The sequence below is a fragment of the Pygoscelis adeliae genome, unplaced genomic scaffold (genome assembly GCF_000699105.1).
Source record: "Pygoscelis adeliae isolate BGI_AS28 unplaced genomic scaffold, ASM69910v1 Scaffold182, whole genome shotgun sequence".
Classification (NCBI taxonomy): Eukaryota; Metazoa; Chordata; class Aves; order Sphenisciformes; family Spheniscidae; genus Pygoscelis; species Pygoscelis adeliae.
This window is the reverse complement of record NW_008824669.1, coordinates 1,198,136-1,216,519: the sequence shown is the minus strand read 5'-3', so window position 1 is coordinate 1,216,519 and position 18,384 is coordinate 1,198,136.

Here is an 18,384-nt window from a genome sequence, read left to right as displayed (position 1 = left end):
ACGGTGTATCGAGGGTTGGTGGAGCGGCAGCCCAGCTGATGGCACTTCTATTGACCCAAGTTGCTGGGGACTAGAGCTATGTGAAAATAGAGATATCTGGTTTTGATTATTATTATTTTCCGGTTCACTGGCTGAAAATTTATCTTCCTAGTTTTATATTGTCTTTGAGTTTTTCAGCAAAATGGGGGGGGAGGGGAAGCCTTTTAAATGGTTCATTTGAAGTGAGATGAAATATGCCATGACCCCAGAAGTGAAATGCTATCTTGTGGCAGAAAATGAAACAGCATCAACTGGATGCAGGGAATAAAACCAATTCATCATAATCTTTCAGTAGGGTTTTTCATACAGAAACGTTTCACCTAGACATAATTTTTTTTCATATCCGAGAGATGGATTTGGTGTTTAGTCCTCGCTTAGAAAGCATGCAGTGGTCAGGAATAGACTGCCCCAGTCCTCCGTGTTCTTGCACTGTGGAACCATGCTGTGACTTTAGCGTGTGCAGGAATCGGATTTATTTAATCAACAGAAAGTGCTTTAATGCCTGAGATGAGTCTTGGAGAAGCAAAGGCTGTGTTCCCGGTGTGGGAGGTCGCAAAATGTAGTTGACCCTTTACAAAACAAGGGAGGTCATGTCAGCCCCTGCCTCTCCTTCCTTCTCAACTCTATTGGCAACGAGGGTGGGCTTCCAGGCTTGCGAGGGCCAGAGGTGGTTTCCAAAATGAAAATGAGAGCTGAGGTCTCAAACGGGATGTGCAGCCACTGCTTTGCTTCTCACTGGGCTCATCCACCTGACTTATTTCAGCCTGCAGGAACAAATAATACCTCCTCCGTGGCCTTGTTTGATTTGAGTAGGAAAATCTGTCTGGCACGTGTGATTACAAACTTGCCGGTGGAAATCCTGGGTGTTTTGCCAGAGGAGTCCATAGAAGTACCCTGGAGATAAGGACGTATTGTCTTGCCCTGGGTCGTCTGCAAGGAGAGTCCTGTATTGCCAGATCCAGATGGCACGTGATGCCGTCCGGGTGCTTCTTCTATAGGGTGCAGGGGTGTCCTGGGGAAGGAAAATATTACCAGGAGGCAGTTACAAGCTTAGAAAAATAGGATGTGGACCAAGGGGAAGGGAGGCAATGTAAATCCCCCCCGTCCCTTGGACAGAAAGCAGTTCCTCCTGAAAGGAGTTGGGGTGCTGTTAGGGAAGCCGAAGTATCTTTGTTAGGTGTCCAGTGTGGCTCTGTTCTTCTTGTAACAAGCAATTTTGAGCCCCATTAATAAAATCAAAGGCCAGACCTCAGCAGCATCCAGGAAGCTCGTAGCAGTTTTGGGGATATGTTACACTGGCTCATGCGTTCATCCAGACCGTGTGGGACCAGCTGTGCTGAAGCCCTGTCCTTGTCCTAGGATTCCTTACCCACAGCCCAGCATCTCTCATTGGACCTTTTTCTGTTAGAAACTAAGCGATGAGAGGAAGTCTCTTCAGCCTGGCTGACCTCGATGCTGGTAGACCCAGGCTTAGACCCATCCTCTGGCTCTCTGCAGAGACACAACATTTGCTGCTCTTCAGCAGATGCATTACGAGGCTGGTTATATGCCAGATGAGAAGTCCTCCTGGCCAGCACTGCTGTTGGTATTACCTTCACTTGATTTCTTCACCTTTACCTCTCTCTCTTCCCACCATGTTTTTAAATATCTGCCATTTTTTTTCTGAATTGCTCCTTCCTTGCATTCATTCCCCAGGCACCAAAGTCTTCCTCAGGGCTGGTGCTGGCTCCAGGGCTCAAACCTGCCGGAAACACTTGAGGTGCTCAAGCACGCTGGTCTGGTATGTGTTGGTGGAGGGGAGAGTAAGGCGCTGCTGCCAGTGGGATAGTGTGTCCAGAAGATGGAGGACCTCCTTGGGACCTCTAGGGGCTGAACGGATGAGGAGGCTGAAGAACAAGTGCTGTCCTCTGGCCGCTGCATCGGGAGATGGCTGTGATTGATGCTGTAATAACCGGTGTTGGGAACGCAGTGATAGGGAAGTCTATCTCATAACCGGAGTACTAGCGTTAAAGCATGGTCACATCGGTCATTCGGCTGGGGGAATGGAGCATCACGGTGTGGTGCTGAGTGGGCTCTAGGTACACATCCCTCATCGGGCTTCGCTTCTAGAAAATACTGCTTTCAGAGGTGGGGTGGTTTTGATGGATGCTTTGCAGAAAATACCTGTGCAAAAGTGCTGCTGCTCTTTCATCACGTTGAACAGGGAGCGCTGGTGCCTCTCCTCTCCCCCACCTCCTGTTTTTGGTGCACCGGCACAACTGGTCACAGCTTTCTGGCCCCACGATGGGGATGGGGAGGCAGCAAGGGCCCCTTCCCAATGTCCTGCAGTTCAAATGGGAAACAGGGGGATGGACGTGCTTTGCAGAAACCCAGCTCACTGGCAGCAGCCCTTGTGGGGAGGTGACATCCAGGCCAGCGCGAGAGCCGAAGGGCATCAAAGAGGTGCTGGGACCCTCCTGCAAACCAGGGCTGGGCAGGCAGATGGTGCGGGGGAGGAGGGATGTATCGGAGCACCCAACAACTAACCCCACTTGGAGCTGCCACCTCTGCAGAGGACTTCGGGGAGTCCTCTTTGAAAGCAGCCTGTTGGAGGTAAGTTTAACGGAGCGAGTGCGTGTGCAGAGTTGGCACCCTGCCCCCTGAGCCGAAACGCTCCAGCCCATGAATAGACCCAGCTCTTGGTTGCTTTTTTTTTTTTTCCCCAGCATAAAGAACAAGTCCGTTTCTAGCGATGCCGTGACATGCACTTTTGCATCATGCCAGGGAGCTGGAGCTTTGAGAGAGCCAACAAATATAATAAGACTTTGTGATTTAAAAAAAAAAAAGAAAGCAGAAAGAAGGGATAAAGGCCCAGAACACAACAGTAACATGAAAATGCAAAGTGTTTGCCAAGGTTCAGACACCAAAAAGCCAATGAAAAGGTGCTTTCTTCTTATCGATGCCTGCCATGAGGGGTCTGCTCCGCACGTCTCCTGGGGTTTGGGGTTGGCTGTGGTGCAGTCCTTAGGCTGTAGGAGTTGCTTTCTCTGTGTGTCCACGTGCATACCACCTTCCATGGTGAGAAAGGTGGCTTTCACCTCCGGTGTCCTGCTATCTCCAAAGAGCAGGGCTTAAAATTCCTGGCAAATCTGCATCTGTGGGAGAGTTTTTAGATGAGTTCTGGTGTGGAAGTGCTGAGCGATGGTGGAGGAGGGAAGGCAACACAGAGCAGGAAGCCTGGGAGGGTCTCAGGGCAGCAGGTGATGGACCAGAAAGTCAATGAAGAGAGAGATCCCACACCACGGGCTGGGGATGCTCATCAGTGCGGTTTGGTAATGGTTAGAAGAACTGTGAGTCTCCACCGCATCCAAGCCAGGCAGGGCTGGGTGGTGGCCATTGACTGGTTTCCACAAAATTAAGAGAAAAGGAGACCTTTGTCAAGCGAGTTGAGCTGCTCTGAAGGGCTGGGTGCTTTTGTTGAATGAGCTGCCACTTGCCATTGAGAAAATGGGGCATTCAGGAGTGTGGCAAGCTGCACCTGTAATACCAGGGCATCTCTGCATTTAAAACTGCAAGCAGGATAATGCTAGTGGGGCTTTACACTGCTGTGCTGCTACCCCGAAACACAGGGAGCAGAAATCCATATACTCCATTAAAGCAGAACAGTAAATGACCTGAACCCAGGGGTCCCAGGAGGAAGTTTGCCATCCGTACAGCTTTTGTTGTTTCTCTAAAAAATAAGAATGGTCCCACTGTAAAATGTAAGAAATCAAGATTAACCCATCCGGCTTTCTGTGTGAGGGTATTCAGGGCTTGGGGACTGCCTCCAGACATCTCTTTGGGGCTAGATGTTTGCAGATCTGCCAAATCTTGGACAACTTCTGAGCCAGCCAGCACCTCCTAATGGGGCTCGGTTTGATTTGCTTGGTCAAGATGCTTCTTCTGAATGGAGGAACAGGATTAGCTGCTTTGTAGCCTATGTTTTTCAAAAACACGAGAGAAATTTTAGGAAAGCAGCGTGCAGCTCGGCTGGTGTTCTAGAGGCACCAGGCTTTAATTAACATCACTGAGAAGTTCAGATCCCAACTTTAATTCCTTTTTGTTTGTAACTGGGAGCTCTGAGATTTCGTGGCTTGAACAGATGTTACTTTTTTTTCCCCCAGAGCTGGGTTGAATCTGAAATACACCTTTGTAATTGCTGCTTTTATCTCTTCTACTTGATATCTGCCAGAACCACCGACCAATGGACATTATGTGGGCTAGTGTTATTCATGCTGTATTATTTCAACCCAGGCAGAAGTCTTCTCCTGGATTCAGCGGTTAGCGCTGTGAAAAATCTTGTAATCTTTTTCTGCTTCCTCTAAAGGTTCAGTTACGCTGTGAACTGACAATATAAATGGAAAATGCACATCTAGGATTATTTTCATTCCAGTCTTTGTGTGAGGTCTGCGCTCCTCGTGATGCAGAAGTGCTGAGCACTGTACCACTCTGTGCATGTGTGTGCATTTACAAGCACACCCCTTGCAAGGGTAGAGGAGACTTTTCCATGTTGTTGGTGCTTTCAGAGCTGTAATGTGGAGGTGCATACCCAGCTGCCCCAGAAGATGCTCTTTTTTTTCCTTTTTAAGAACATCTTCCACTGGCTGATAGAGTTGCAGAATAATTCAGCTGGGAAAGGACCTCCGGAGGTCTCCAGCCGAGCCTCCTGCTCAGGGCAGGGCTACTGTTACAGTCATTGAGTGTCTCAGGGTCCTGCCCAGCCAGTCTGGGATATATTCAAGGATGGAGATGACAGCACCTTGGAGATGCCTGCTCTCTGGTCAGCAGTCCCTGGGGGTACACCTGCTCCCAGGGCTGTATGGGCAATCAGGTGGCATGGGTAGGGGTGCAGATGTGCTCTCCCTTGCCATAAAATTCAATGTTGGATGCTTTCTGTCCATTCTGCACCAGGGTCATCCCCTCCAAACAAGGGGACTTTCCATGGGCAGGGAGATCCACTTCCATGGCCACATCTGCATGGGGAAGATCCCAAACCACCATGGGTCTGGTCCAAGGCCAAGCAGCTGGGCTGTGTCCAACACCCGGAGCAGAAACCGGCTCTCCCCAACGTGCTGGACATGCTCCTGCTTGCCCAAACAACACAGGTGGGTCCGGGTGGGCAGTGGGCACAGATCCCTGCTCAGACCCTCTGGCCTTCCCTAAGGTTGAGTAAGTGCTTTTGGTCTCCCACCTTCATTTCTCCATCTGTACGATGCACCAGTGCCCATCTCGCAGGCCGCTAGGTATAAAATTCAGGGAACAAGGAAAATGCGGATGACTCTGCTCCTTTGTAGGTAAAATTCCTGAGAAAATGTAAATGTGGATGGGGAAAAGTGCATTTCTGGTTTTCATCCTCCTTTCTGTGGTCACTATTGAGGAAATGTGTTACAGGAGATGCCTGAAGAATTGTATTTAGGCATAAAAACTTGGTCAGATGTCTCTGCTTTCCTCAGGAAATAGATTTAGAAATTGAACAGAAAGCTGACAACACTGAGATTTTTGGTGAAAAATAAAAACCTCAATTCTTTCTTAGTGTCATATATATATATTTAAGAATGGTTTTAACATTATTTTGTTTTAATCCAGGGGGAGGCATTTTCCTGAGGTCGCCCACTGCAGTAGTGGGAAGAGTGACTCAGGCCCCATCTCCTCTATGAAATCTGCTTAAAAATAATGACCTGGGGGAAAACCTGGCTGCTGACACTAACTGTACGACTTCCTTATCTAGCTGCTCTGATCAATAGGTTTGCTTTCCCCATGTAGCTGATAGATCTTGACTTTTTGAGTCCAACAGCAACTTTTTGCAATGCCAGCAGATACGGGGCCATGGAGACTTGTGGCCACTTCTCAGTAGCAGGGGATTTGTTGAAGTAAATCAGATCTGGAGTCACTGGGAGGGAATTAATGTGAAATGCCTTGATGTTAGTTTTACAGTCACTTTAATAGGCCTAACTATACTATTAAACTGATCTGCCTGTGTTTAACTCTTATTTGTACTTGAGCGGAATAAGTGTTTTCCTTTAGGAAAGGAAGTGGGTCCTGCACTTTGGCCACAACAACCCCGTGCAGCGCTACAGGCTTGGGGAAGAGTGGCTGGAAAGCTGCCTGGCGGAAAAGGACCTGGGGGTGTTGGTCGACAGCCGGCTGAACATGAGCCGGCAGTGTGCCCAGGCGGCCAAGAAGGCCAATGGCATCCTGGCCTGTATCAGCAATAGTGTGGCCAGCAGGAGCAGGGAAGTGATCGTGCCCCTGTACTCGGCACTGGTGCGGCCGCACCTCGAATACTGTGTTCAGTTTTGGGCCCCTCACTACAAGAAGGACGTTGAGGTGCTGGAGCGTGTCCAGAGAAGGGCAACGAGGCTGGTGAGGGGTCTGGAGAACAAGCCTTATGAGGAGCGGCTGAGGGAGCTGGGGTTGTTTAGCCTGGAGAAAAGGAGGCTGAGGGGAGACCTCATCGCTCTCTACAACTCCCTGAAAGGAGGCTGTAGCGAGGTGGGGGTCGGTCTCTTCTCCCAAGTAACTGGCGAAAGGACGAGAGGAAACAGCCTCAAGTTGCGCCAGGGGAGGTTTAGATCGGACGTGAGGAAAAATTTCTTTACTGAAAGAGTGGTTAAAGATTGGAAGAGGCTGCCCAGGGAAGTGGTTGAGTCACCATCCCTGGAAGTATTTAAAAGACGTGTAGATGAGGCGCTTAGGGACATGGTTTAGTGGGCATGGTGGTGTTGGGTTGACGGTTGGATTCGATGATCTTGGAGGTCTCTTCCAACTTCAATGATTCTATGATTCTATGAAGGATGAATTTTACAGAGTAAAGGAGCTATTACAAAACTCCCAAATACCTCAGCAATAACGACGTGACAGCTTGCAGCCTGAAACCCAGACTCCTTATACTGCGGTAGTACCTTAAAGTCCAACTTCACCCCCCTCCCCACCTCCTCTTCTCCCCCACCCCAATTACACTTCCAAAATGTCTCTGAAACAGTGGAGCTGGGCACACAGCTTGTTAGACCTTGGGTAGTCACACACGACTAAAATTGTCATCTTGCTTCAACAGAGCAACTCCTGACTTCAGCCCAAATCAGCTGCTTCTCCATGTTCTTGTGTTACTTGGTGGAGAACATCCTCACCTTGATACCCCAAATGGGACTTTGATAAATTAAGGCTGTATAAGACGTTGAGGCTTGTACTAATCTGGTACAGACATGAGCTGGCTGGACCCTTGGACTTGGGTTAATTGTGCTAGAGTAGGAAAAGTGTTTTCTGATGTTTTTTAGTGGTAGGTCCTCCTTTGCCCATGAGTGACAGTAGCTATACCACTTTGTTGTAGAAGCAGGGAGAGAAACTGCAGGTGAAGTGGGCCATGAGCTGTGGGTCCATGCCAGGAGGGTGTGGGCAGGTGACGGGGTGGGCACCTGCGTTGCTCGCTTCCCTGCTGGGTTGACCACCAGCTCCTCAAAGCTGCTTCCCAGCTGGGCACGGAGACCAAGGGGGGGGCCAGTGTTGGTGGCTGTTGGGCTGTGAAAAACAGAAGGAGGGATAGACCCAACAGACTGGGGTGAGCTTATCCAGATGGGTCCAGCAACAGGGAGGCTCTTGTAACATCTTTAAATCCTCCGTACCGTCTCTGTGGCAGGCAGCACAGGGTGGAAAACCTTTAATCTTGCTCATAAAGTGAGGGGTAGAAATTCATGGCTGGGGGTGAGGGCTGGAAATGGAGACAGAAAAACCCTGCTGAAATCTGTTTCTTGCTTTTGGGATTTTTTGTGGAATTTTTTCTTCTTTTTTTTTTTTCTTCTTCTTGGATCTATCTTTCAACTGAAGCTCGTGCAGATTTGTCACAGGTCAGAAAAACTTAAGCCATGATTTGTAGAAGATGAATGGACTTTTAAAATCAATTTTGTGGTCCCTGGTGTCAGCGGGGTGCCAATCATTCTGTGCTGGTGCTGCCCGGTTCCTCTGCCAGTATCATTAAGAGGCGTGGGCAGCATTCATTACAGGGAGGCTGACTCTCGCTGCCTGTTAATGGAATTGAGCTGCCTGACCTTAGTGTGTGACTGATATTTAATTTGAAGTTTCTCTGGACACCAGCGGGCTGTAATGGAAACAATACAGGCCCAGCGATGCAAAGCCTTAGCCACGAGAAGAAAGGAAAATAAATTAAATTTAGTAATTAGTAAAAATCCTTGGGGCCTAGAGGTCACACGTGGAACTAAAAAAAGAATATTTTTTCCCACTTTGCAACTGCATGGGTTCCTGGTAGTGTCTCGTGTGCCGTGGGGAGGAGCATGGTACAGTCTATTCACCCTGGACTGGTGGGATATTTTGAGATGTTCCTGGCCCCACTCAGACAGGTGCATCTCCAGCTCCATAGCCATCACCATCACCCTCCTGGTCTCCTTTGCTTCACTGAGATGCACAGGCCCTGTACCCCTGAGACCCTCATCCATGGGGTCTCTCCTGGTGCACCCATTGCCCCATGGGGTCCCTCCTTGCAGGTGTGTTACCTGCAGCAATTGGGCTCCCTGCGGTGCCCATCTGGCCTCGGAGATGGTCACCTGCTAAAAATCCAGCTGGGTACCCAGAGCAGACGTGGTCACCCCCCATCCCTGGTGCTCAGTTGCAGTCCTTGCTCTGGTGGGAGGTACAGGCAGCAGGTTGAGAACATCTGTGCAGCTGGGTCACAAGCTGGACCGGGCGGGCGCTGTTTTCCTCCCATCCCACAGGATTTTTGAGACTGTAGGAAGAAGTACAAACCCCTGCCAGCGGCTCAGGGCTTTGGGCTCTGCCTGGGACTGAGCATTGGCACTATCCCTGCGAGTGCCAAAGATAAAAGGTATGAGTAGGTGTCCGGGCTGGGGCCATCAACCAGGTTTATTGCCCATTCCCCTCTCCCCATGAGTCGCACTTGCCCCTTGGTGCAGCAGGGCAGGCAGGCAAGGTACAAGCAGGGGGTTCCCAGCAGGGGGCTCTTGCAGGAAAAAGTGAAATTGGGGAATGAGCCCACCATCCCAGCTGTTTGGCAGGGAAAAGCGTAGTCCCTCTTCAGTCTGGAGCAGATGAAGATGTCTCTCCGGAGCCAGGAGGAAGCTCTGGGCCGGTGCAGTGCCGCACAGCTAAAAGATTGAATTACAATTTCCTAAATGCTTCCTGAACGTCTAGGGCCATGACGCTGTAAAAGGTGCTCTGTCATCCTTTGGGAAGGAAAGGTCTCCGCTCCCTAAGATGCAGGAGTGATATACATAGACAAAGCTGAGCTATCTTACGGTCTGTAAATCTGCTGCCCACCTCCCTGGGGCTGACCCAGGGCCCTCTGGGAGGAGTCTTCCTGCTCTTGGTCATGTGTGTCCATGGTTTGCAGGGCAGAAAACCGCCTGCTGCTGGGAAAAATGGTTCATGTAAGGCAAAAAAGGGGTATCTATGCTGCTACTGGTACAAACTCAGCCCTGTTGTTCTTCTCTGGTTCATCTTGCTAGCAATGGTAACACGCTAACTGGCATGGGAGCCCTGGGTGGGGTGGTATCTGTAAATGCCCTGCAAGCATGGGGTGATGTAGGAGACCTTGGGTGGTCGTAGGGGAGAAGGTGGCTTCAGTCCCTGAAGCCAGAAGGTTGTACAAACGCCTTCTCGTGGGAGATAGGCAGAGGAGAGGGGGGTCCTGGGTCCACCATCCACCACTTCTGCTGGCCAGGACAGCTTTGTCCTCTGCCCAGCTCCCATCTCCTCTGTAAAACAGGGTGCACTAACCAGCCTGGTTCCCGCTGCGCTGGGTAAGTCTCCCTCCGTGCCACTTAAGTACAGAAACAGCTAATCTGGGTGTGCTGTAATTCGCCACGGCACAAAGTCTGCTTGAAGGCCCTGCGGAGGAACCGAAATCAAACAAATTTCAGATGGTCTCACAAATGAAGCTGAAAGGTCATAACAATATCAAGCAGGAGGTCATGTGCAGCACTGCAAGCCTCTGCTAAATATCAGCCAAAGATTAGTCCATCCTCTCTGAAAGGCCAAGAGCTATAAAGGCTCTGAGTTCCTTCTGCTGCACATTCAAACTCATGGCGTCTAAAAATGGCACAAGCCCCGTATGAAAGAGAGATGCAACTTCAGGAACAGCAAATTCAAGGGAAAATGTCAGGCCGGTGAGGTATGCGAAAATGAATTTGGAAAATTCTTAGATTTTTTTTTTTTTTAAAGCCAAAAGGGACTCATAGATCATGTGGTGAGCGCTAATTAATTTGGCATTTTGCCAAGCATCGTCATCCCACTTTAGTCAGCAGCTGTGAAACAGTGTTGTCCATCTGCTAGCCTCCTGTCCTGGGGATGGCCTCAGTGGATGGACAACCATTTTGAAAGGTGAGTTTCTGGGGGTGGAGGAAAGCTTGAGCCAGTCTGAGATTGATTAACTGCTCGTTTAGGCCCCTAATGAGGTGGGAATGGTCAGACCTGTCAGTGGTCGTAGGGGAGAAGGTGGCTTCAGTCCCTGAAGCCAGAAGGTTGTACAAACGCCTTCTCGTGGGAGATAGGCAGAGGAGAGGGGGGTCCTGGGTCCACCATCCACCACTTCTGCTGGCCAGGACAGCTTTGTCCTCTGCCCAGCTCCCATCTCCTCTGTAAAACAGGGTGCACTAACCAGCCTGGTTCCCGCTGCGCTGGGTAAGTCTCCCTCCGTGCCACTTAAGTACAGAAACAGCTAATCTGGGTGTGCTGTAATTCGCCATGGCACAAAGTCTGCTTGAAGGCCCTGCAGAGGAACCGAAATCAAACAAATTTCAGATGGTCTCACAAATGAAGCTGAAAGGTCATAACAATATCAAGCAGGAGGTCATGTGCAGCACTGCAAGCCTCTGCTAAATATCAGCCAAAGATTAGTCCATCCTCTCTGAAAGGCCAAGAGCTATAAAGGCTCCGAGTTCCTTCTGCTGCACATTCAAACTCATGGCGTCTAAAAATGGCACAAGCCCCGTATGAAAGAGAGATGCAACTTCAGGAACAGCAAATTCAAGGGAAAATGTCAGGCCGGTGAGGTATGCGAAAATGAATTTGGAAAATTCTTAGATTTTTTTTTTTTTAAAGCCAAAAGGGACTTGTAGATCATGTGGCGAGCGCTAATTAATTTGGCATTTTGCCAAGCATCGTCATCCCACTTTAGTCAGCAGCTGTGAAACAGTGTTGTCCATCTGCTAGCCTCCTGTCCTGGGGATGGCCTCAGTGGATGGACAACCATTTTGAAAGGTGAGTTTCTGGGGGTGGAGGAAAGCTTGAGCCAGTCTGAGATTGATTAACTGCTCGTTTAGGCCCCTAATGAGGTGGGAATGGTCAGACCTGTCAGGCTATGGCCTGCTGTGTGGTTGCATCTGCTTGGCCATTTCTGGATGTCCATTAGGTACATCACCACATCCTGTATTTGTCTGAAAATCTGGTCTTTTAAAGGCTTCATCTGGCATAAAAGCTGCCTGTGCAGGAACTGCACTGGACACGAATTTTGTCCGGGAAAAGCAGAGTCAAAGTTTAACCAGGGGGTTAGACTCTTCTGGAAAGAGCTCAAGGCTGCAGGCTTCTCCCCAAGGCCACCAACCTTCTCCCAACAGTATTGTGCTATTTAAATGGCAAACTCCTTGGCTCTTGTGCTGGCACGGATGGCTGGTCTAACTGGGTTCAGTAATTCTCCCTAGACCAATTTCTGGTGTCTGACACTGGGTCTCCCACAACCTCCAGAGGTCCAAGAGCAGGAGTTTGAGGAGCAGCTGAACCTCACACCCATTAAAACCACTAAAAGCCCATAGGAGACACCCTGCAAACATAAAGTAACCCATTGGCATGAAAGAAATCTCACCTCATATGTGGCAGGCAGTGACTGATCCTGAAAACGTGTGGGTGGATGCATCAATTAAGTTAAAAAGTGCCTGGTGTGCACAAAGCTGTGGGGCTTTCCCTGCCACAGCATCCCCCTTTCCTCCCTACAGTTGACAGCTCACCTGACTCCAGTCATTGCCAGTATTTGTATTTATGGGGTACTTAACCAGCTCTATAAACAACAATTTACAGGTTATTCTGCAACCCAAAACCTCTTCTTTGTTTTGTTGTCTCTGCTAAGGGCAGCACCAGCAGCCCGGGGAGCTGAATTCCCTCTGGATGCCAGTTTTGTTTCTCAAGAGCAAGGCTGGCTTTGGAAAACAAGATAAGGTGACAACCTGGTGCTGCTAATGGACGTCTGCAAGGGGGTTTGCTGGCCCAGGGGGACCGAGGGCTGCGTAGCCTCCCCATACCTGCTGTGCTTGCTGGTTATGCTGAATGGCAGCATGTAGGTTTCCGAGGTTTCTGTCTGAGCAGGCTCGGCAAAACCACTGTCAGGAATGGTAAAAATCATAATGGGAGGTCAACTCAGGTCCCAGCCGGGCAGTTTGCTCCTGCGTGTGATGAGAGGAGGCAATTCTTTGAAAGAAAACTGTGAAGGGAGATAAACTTGACTGCCACTGCCTTGGTAACCCTCCCTTTGGGTGTCTTAAGGCCGCCTGGTTTGGCTTGTCCCCTGCTGAGAAGCACTTTCTTCTCCCAGCAGCTCCCCCAGGTCCCTGGTGCTCTCCATCCCACGAGGTCCCCATCGTGTCCAACAAAGGCGTCGATGCTGTGTGAGGACTCTGGACCCAGCCCAGTTTCCCACCCTGTGATGCTCAGTTTAGCTCTGCCTGAACTAATTTGATGGGGAGCAGACTGCTGGAGGTTGTGTTTTGCTCAAAGGAGAGAGCAGACTTTGCTGCCGGGGTCCCTCTCCTCCTCCCCTGCAAACTCCTCATCTGCTCAAGCCCCTCATTCCTCCCGTGGCAGCCGGAGAAGGCATGAAACCAGGGGCTGCAGGGGTGCGTGTGGGCCTCCCTCGTCACCTGGCTTGGTTCATTCTGGATTTGTTGGTAGTTTCTGGGTCTTTAATATTCACACGGATTAATCTTTTGGCTCTGCAACAGCTTTCTGTTTGAGGTAGCTGGGTTTGCTTCTTTAAACTAGTTTAGTTACTGGCACCCTATTGCCCTTAAATCTAAAGGGAAAAAAAAAAAAAGCCAATCACTGATGGGAAGCGCAGGGAGCGCAGATCCACCACTGCCGTCTTTCCTGCAGACAGATTGAAGCCAGTTCCTCTCCAAAACCCACCCAGTGTGGGTTTGCAGCAGACACAACCGGCAAATTTGCCGTACCTCTCTTGCAAGTAGTTCTTTGCTGGGTCTGCTGGGATTTGGGGAGGCTGAGATGTGGGACAAGCGTGTGGGGAGGCTCTGTGCATGCTGTTGGGTTGCAAGCCCGGTGTTGAGATGGAGAATTTGGTGGGAGGCTGATGTTAAGCGAATGCTTCCCAACAGTGGACCATGCCCGGTGTTTTCTCCAGAGACCCAACTGCGGGAGCTGGATTATGTCTTACGTGAAAGAGAGGTGGGAAGACCTTGCTATGGTTGGAGGTAGCTTTGGGACAATCTATCCACTGAAAAATTCCTGCAATGGTCTCATTGCAGCAGGAGGATGCTTCTTCCCTGAGTGCAATTTCTATGCCATGTCAGAGTAGTTTCACATGAGTGACTTCTTGCTGTGACATCTCCTACGTGCTCTATAATGTGGCTTGTGTTGCTCAAGGACAGATGGCGCAAAGTGTACCTGTATATTCAGGAGTTTTTCTTCCTATTCACCACTCCCTCATTCAGTGAGTCACCTGGATCCTGTAAATCCGTACCGTATGTGGGCTATCCCATTCTTTCTGGAGACTACGCGTACGCGGGGCTGGCGGCAGGCTGGGACCTTCGGGGACAAAGGGTGGGCTCTGCAGCATGAGCCGCCTGCCTCGCTTCCAGCCAGCAAATTCCCCGTACCTCCCTTGCAAGCAATTCGTCACTGGGTCTGCTGGGGTCTGGGGAGGCTGAGATGTGGGACAAGCGTGTGGGGAGGCTCTGTGCATGCTGTTGGGTTGCAAGCCCGGTGTTGAGATGGAGAATTTGGTGGGAGGCTGTTTTGGGGGAAAATTTCCAACCTTGTAGGGTTGCCTTCAATCCTCCCTCCCAACAAACGGGGGTGTGGCTCAGCAGGGATGACGGGTGGATCCCCACCCCAAGGAAAGGACAGTTTCCTAAAGCAACATCTGCAGAGTCCTCCTCAGGCCACGCTGCACGACCCTGACCCGTCGTCAGCCCACCTCCCCATATCAGTGCAACGTTCCCATACCCGGCAGCCCCCCGCCGCCTTCTGCAGAAAATCCCAGCCCTGCAGATAGCGAAGCATTCGGATAACAGCACCAGCTGGACAGTAGCCCAGCGTCCCACTGGGGACCCTCTGATGTCTGGAGCCGACCGTATGAGCAAAACCACCGCTATACCTTTCTGCTCCAACTGAGGTGGACTTTTGAAGGGCGGCCAAGCCCTCGGGCTGAGGGCTTTGGGCGTCTCCTTGGCTTTTGGCCACTGAAAAGTAGCTGGCCAAAGAGTGCTCGATAGAGCAAATTCTGTGTTCGGGGTAAATCTGAAAGCGCTAGATCCCAGCGGAGAGCTGACAAAAACCAGTGCTCACCCAGGGGCTGGTTATTGCTGGGCTGCAATAACTGCCTGAACTCTAGAGAAGTGGGATGTCACAGAGGCGCAATTAAAACAGCAATCCATCCTCGAAACGTTACCGACATTGATTAAAGGGCTTGGGGAATTTTGCCGTGTTTTAGCTCTTCCAGAACATCAGGCTTAATGTGCCAAAGATCGAATAATCCAGGGTTGCGAGCCACCCCCGGAAATCTCGGGCTGCAATGCTGGCGCTGCACTGGGCGAAGGACGTTGATCCTGTTAAAGAGGGGATATTAAAAAGGCAAAATGTTTGAGAAACGACATTGTGGACTGTGTGTATCTGAAAAAAAACCTGCCATTATTCAGTATAAGCTGCTTTTCCAAAATTATCGGAAGGTAGGAAAAAAACAAATCCCACACATTTTTCTTTTCCCATTTTACATGTTTAAGCCAAAAAAAAAAAAAAGGCTTATGAGATTTAAGCTATTTATTACCAAATAAAACTGCATCTGGGCCGTGTGCTTCTGTGCCAAGTTTTGGCCTCACGAGAGCAGAAACGTCGAGAGTTACGAGCCCCTTGAAAGTGAGGTTGATGATGGAAACATTGACTTAGTCTTAACTCTCTCAGGGATGCCAGATGCTTGTTGAGCTATTTCAGAAGCTGGTTGCAGGGAAATGAGATGCTGCCTGTGATGTAGAGCCATACCTGCAGCATCCTGCCTGGTTGCTGCCGGGCCACTTGCAGCCCTGCGGGATATTCTTGATGGAATAAGCAGGAACCTGATTTCCTATTCACACTGTGGTGGAAAAGCGAGTCCCTTGCAATCAGCCTCCTCTGACTTCAGTGGGAGGGGAAAATACCCACAAGCGGGTGGATTTTCATGCCAGAAGGGACAGCTGTTGTCACCTTCTCCATCCCACATCCCAAAATTAATTCTTGCCCAAGTGAGGGGACGTCCTTTAGGAAACCATCCAGCCTGGGCTTTATCAGCCCTGGTGCTGAGGAGGGGATTTCGGCTGTGGGTATGTGGTGCCCGGTGTTTCGGCCTGGCCTGCGTTGTCTGCAGGTCAGTCTTGGTCGATGGGTTTTGTCAGGCTCGTTACCAGGCTGATGAACCTCATCCTGCCCAACCAGTGCAAGGTACCATTTTAGGCTGTGCTCAACCACGGTTTCATCTTCGCTCTTTGTGATGTGGAGGCACAGGTCTCCTGCCCTGCCTCCCTCCAGGGTGCATGCATGGCACCCTTGGGCTTCTCTCCAAGCCTCCTTCCTGGCTTTGGCATCAATATAAGGGACTTATTGCTCCCAAGTGACCCCACCCCCTGCTTTTTATATAGCAAACACTTGTGCCTTCAGATGCTGCTGGGGCTCTGGGAGCTCGTGGTTTGCTGATTACCAAAAATCACTTTCCCTCGAATAGCCTGCCACCTGCAAATAGGAACTGTATGGTTTTTCTTAGATGGATGACTTTACATTTAGCCCTATAAAATACATATTTCTTGCTGTCTGAGTAGAGTTTTCCCTTATATGTTATAACAGCAGGGCTTAGCAGCACTAACTCATGCCAGGACCTCATGCAGAAATGTAAAGTAAGAGCTATTTCCGTATCGAGAAACTGATGTTTTATTTGTACTTTAAACACAGCTTGCTCTCTCCTGGAGTGACACATACCTATAAAGTTTGGGATATTAAGTTTAATAGGGAACAGGCTTCCAAGATGTTTGACTTTTAGCTACAGACTTCTTATTCATGGAGCATAAAAGGGGAATTGCCAGGACATGGCGCATCAGGACTTGCGGTAGCTGGGGTTTTCCCAGACCTGAGTTCAAGTCAGTTCAGCGTAAAGAGCCGCTGAGCTGCCCTGACCTGTGCCAGCTCACTGCTGGCACCCACCGCATCTCATGCGGCTTCTCTTCAGCCTTCATCCTTGGGACGGACTACGGCCCTGGCTGCTGCCATGGTGCTGGGAGCGCAAACAGGTGCACAGCACCTCCAATCAGTGCACAGTGATGGTTTAACCTCCAAAATCCTTTAGGTTAATTAAATGAAGTGGTCCAGTGGGGACTGGGAACTTGCAGGAGCTCCACAGGTCCGAGTCCCCATGCTGAGGGCTGCTCTTGGACCAGGTGGTGAGCTCATGGGCTCAGGATAGGATCTTATAGTGTCGTACGGGGGACTTGCTAACCTTGTTGCGTTCACTGCATCCCATGGACCCATCTACCAGGAGCGTTTCTTCTCTCTCCTAAGAGATAATCTTCATTTTCTGTACCCTAGCATTTGTAAGACGTTCCCGTCTTCTGTATATTGTCGCTTGGAAGAAGTGCCAGCTGCTGAATGGATCCTGACTTCTGCCTTGTGGGGTGAGGAGGGGCATTTGTTGGTGTGGTTTTTGAGCAGTCTATAAAAATCGGGAGGCACTGTACAGTGTATTGGATTCCCTGGGTGGCAGGTGCTGCACATGGGGCAGTGTTGCCCTCCTGGCCCCACTGAGGGTCTCATGTAGCCTGGCAAATGCTAAGCACAGCATCTGGCATGTCTCTGCAAGGTTTAGGATGAAATCCAGAAGGTGAGCTGCAACATGGGATCAACCGATCCCTTTGCAAGCGGATGCCCCATGTCCTGACTCTCATCCTTGCCTCTCACTGGTATGAACTCTATTAGCCCTCAGCATTAATAGTGGCACTAACGACACACCCAGCACTTGCCACCTCCCTCTCTTTAATAGCCGGACTGACTTCTTGCTGCTCCAAGAAGCTGCTTCTCTCTCCACGAAGTCAGGCAGGTTTTTTTGGTGGCACATTTCTGCAGATGCTAGGAGAAACAAAACTCAGAGCTGTGCTCTGCTGTCAAAAAGTTCTGGCTTTTGGGCTGATTTGCCAGAGAGCCAGCAATGAAGAAAGGCTGGACTGTTTATGGTTGGACTCGATGGTCTTAAAGGTCTTTTCCAACCTAAATGATGCTATGACTGCAAAAATGTCCCCCATCTAACCTGATGTGCTGTTCCCAGAAATGGTGAAACTCTCCACCCATTTCATTTCCCCCCCCCCCCCATCACTGCTACTCACTCTGGAGCTGTGCAGATGTGTTGGGTGGGATCTCCCACCTCCAGGCTTAAGCTGCAAATAAATAAATCAAGCAGGACAACCCAGCTGGTGATTACAGCCCCATTTGAAATGGGGTGGGGGGAAATCAATGCATGCAAAATGGAGATGGGTGGGATAGATGCAAGCAACCCCCCCACAAAACAGCCTGCTCTGTGTTTTCAGGACAGGTTTCAAATGCTGCTCTGATCTCTCCCTGGCAGGGAGGTTTAAAGCAGGTCACGCAAACCGTGCCCCAAAAAGCACCTCTCTCCTCTTTGGTGGTAAGGGGAGAGCAGGATGGAAATCTTAGCTGGAAATCCCTATGGATAGGGGAAACAAGTTATGCAGAGAGGAGAGGGCTGGCACAAACGCCGCTGGCCCTCACCCAAAAGCTGCTGAGGAGGGAAGGGATATTGGGGCCGGCACAGGATTGGGGTGCTGTCGCTGCATCCCCACAGCCTTGCGGGGCAGAGCAGTCCCGTCCCCTGGGCTGTGCCGGGACTGTGGATAAGCCCTGGTTCCTGAGCGCCCAGGGGGTACGGCTGTACTGAAGGACTTGGCTCCTGTCTGAGCTGCTGCAGGTTGATGCTGAGCAGATGCAGGTTCGAGACCAGGTGGGATCACGAAGCCTTTTGCTTAAAAAAGGGACAAGAGGCAGCCTAGAGCATTGGCTCTTCCCATTAATGCCTTCTCTGGAGAAGGGTTAAAGTTGCATTTGGAT